Here is a 2,975-nt window from a genome sequence, read left to right on the forward strand (position 1 = left end):
AAGTCATTGGTCTTGTAAAATTCTATCATATGCTCTCCAGCATCTTTTCTATCACAAAGTCCATATTTTCCAATGACAGATCCTTTCTCTTTGTTTCCAACATATGCATTGCGATCACCTATAATTGTCAACACATCTTGATAGCAGGTTTGATCAATTTTACACTGAAGATGGTGGTAGAATTCTTCAATTTCATCATCACTGGCTTTGGTTTGTATGTAAAATTGAGTAATAGTTGTAGTCACTGGTCTTCTTTTATGTGTATGGATATTATCTTATCTCATACAATGTTGTACTTCAAGACAGATCTTGATATGTTCTGTTTGATGATGAATATGATGCAATTCTTCTTCAATTTGTCATTCCAGCATTGTAAATCATGAGACAGTCAGATTCAACATGGCCAATACCAGTCAATTTCAGCTTACTAATGCCTAAGATATCGATGTTTATGCATTCCATTTCATTTTTGACAATCCAATTTTCTAGATTCAGACTTAGTACATTCTATGTTCTGATTTTTAATGGGTATTTACAGCTATTTCTCTTCATTTTTAGTTGTGTCCATTAGCAATTGAAGGAGTGATTCTTTCACATCATCATGGTCAATTCTACTTTAAGGAGGCAGCTCTTTCCCAGTCATATTTTGAGTGCCTTCCAACCTGAGGGGCTCATCTTCCTGAACTATATCTGACAATATTCTGGTGCTCTTCATCATGGTTTAGTATTCACTATTCTGGTGCTGACAATATCCTACTATTATTCATAAGGTTTTCAGTGACTGTATATTCAGAAGTAGTCTGTCTCTCCTTCTTCCTTGTATGTCTTTGTCTGAAAACTCAGCTGAAACTGTCGATTGTGGGTGACCCTGCTGGTATTTACAATACCTGTTACATAGCTATAGAATCACAGTAACACACAAGCCACCACAATATGACAAACTGACCGAAGAGCGGTGTTGAAAAAAACAAAACAAAACATGGACCTGCACATTTCTTCTTTTGTCTCACAGGTTTGTCTTACTAAGAAAGGTTTTCTCAGTCCTCATCCCAAGTGATCACTATTGATTTGACACTTTGAAATTTTACAATGATCTAACCTGTGGGCAAATATCAGACAGTCTACAATGCCTTCAATGTAATGCTTATTTTATCAAGATAATCAATGGCCCAGGACCTTCTTTGACTTTCTAAATCTCTGGTGCCTAAACTGAAAGTTTTGTGTTTGAATTTTCTCAAATATAGTTTTCTAATATTAAACTTCTGCTGTTACTTGTTTTTAATTTTGAGCTAAACCACATAGTCTTAGTTTGATACATTAAAAAAGACGTGTAGCATTGCTGAGTTTTCTTTCCTGCTGGACTGCAGTTTCATTATGTGTAAAATGAGGGACTCGATATTTCCTAAACCCACTTCTTGTTTTGCTCTTCTGTGGTTTTATACTGCAACACAGTATGTGACTTATGTAATTATCTGAAAAATACATTTATTTCTAGACTTCACTAAATTCAGTTTTTTTGTCTTATTTTGTTTTAGTTTTTTAAGATTCTTATTAAATTTAAAAATTAATTTGACTTTTCACCTTCTTATTTTAATGTCTAAATTCATAGTACAACTTCAGTTCTTATGAAAACAGATGCTTCATGTAAATCCTATAGTATGAAAATAATCAAAGATTGCCTTTTGGATAAAGACCAGAACATTTTATACATTCCATGCTTAATTACTCTTTTTTTCTGCCACCAATCTGGAAGTTTCTGTGGGACTTGGCCATTTGTAATTTTCACCATATGGGTTTGCTCCATCTCAACATATGTTTGTCACCCTATCTATCTTTTTATTTTTCACAATGATATTTTTTTACTCCAAATTTTAAGTTTTTTTTCATTGAGCAAATGTAGTTTTTAGAATGTTTCTAAGAATACCTAGACTGATATTCCCAGTAAATTTAATGAAATTTATAATTGCTCCAATTATTTTCCCAATATAATTGTTTGTCATGTGTTTGAAATTTATTAAAAGAAATTGATGTCTCTTTGATTATTTATCACAACTATATATTTGTTACTATTAATGTGATTATTTGTAATTTTTAATGGTCTTGTCATTGTTGTGACTTTAAAAATATATATATTGCCATTAAGATGCTTAAATCATTTGGGGAACAAATGTTTTTAATGTAAAGAGAACAGCAAACAACATAGGATGACAATGCTGATTATCAGGAGAGAGAGTAAGCAAAAAAGAGTGCTAATTATTGAAGACAGAAAAGGAAAACTTAATGAAGGAGCTAGGATTCAAACTGCATCTTGGGAAATATGCAGATTTGTCACACGCAAAAATGTGGTGGTTACCTTTAGTGAGAAGTACATATAAACAAAATGCTGGTATTATTAATAGCAAATAAAATTGATTGCCCTGATTAGTATTAATGGAAATGTAAAAGAAGGAAATGAGAAATAAGAAAATTATGTAACTCTTTCTTGTGATTTTTGGTGAGTTTACAGAACAAATAGTTTTTCCACTCAACAATTCATAGAAATTTTATATCATGACATAGATTTTGGTTCCCACACTGTACATCTTGCCTTATGTTCTATTCCTTCCTGCATTCTGAACTTTATAATTTTTTATTGATATTCAATATTATTTCAGGAAGATTTCACTGCAGTTGCTTTGAGCTAAATAGGAGAGGTATTTGTAGTAAGGAAGAAAAAATCACAATACTTATTCTGGCATTTAACTGTTCTGAGTCTATAGTCATATTTGCATAAGTCACAATATCTTGTCACACAGAGTAGAGATAGGACCACAAAATCCTTTCCATACTGCATTGCAAGAATCACTGCCAATGCCAGATGGTATGAAGTGAGGGGAGACACACAAGAACACTCAAACTTGCAGATAGTACCCATTTGACCTAGCCTCAATGGCTTGATAATCATAACTTGAGTAGAGGAAGATTAAAAAAAAAAA

The sequence above is a fragment of the Chrysochloris asiatica genome, unplaced genomic scaffold, assembly GCF_000296735.1.
Source record: "Chrysochloris asiatica unplaced genomic scaffold, ChrAsi1.0 scaffold00072, whole genome shotgun sequence".
Taxonomy (NCBI): domain Eukaryota; kingdom Metazoa; phylum Chordata; class Mammalia; order Afrosoricida; family Chrysochloridae; genus Chrysochloris; species Chrysochloris asiatica.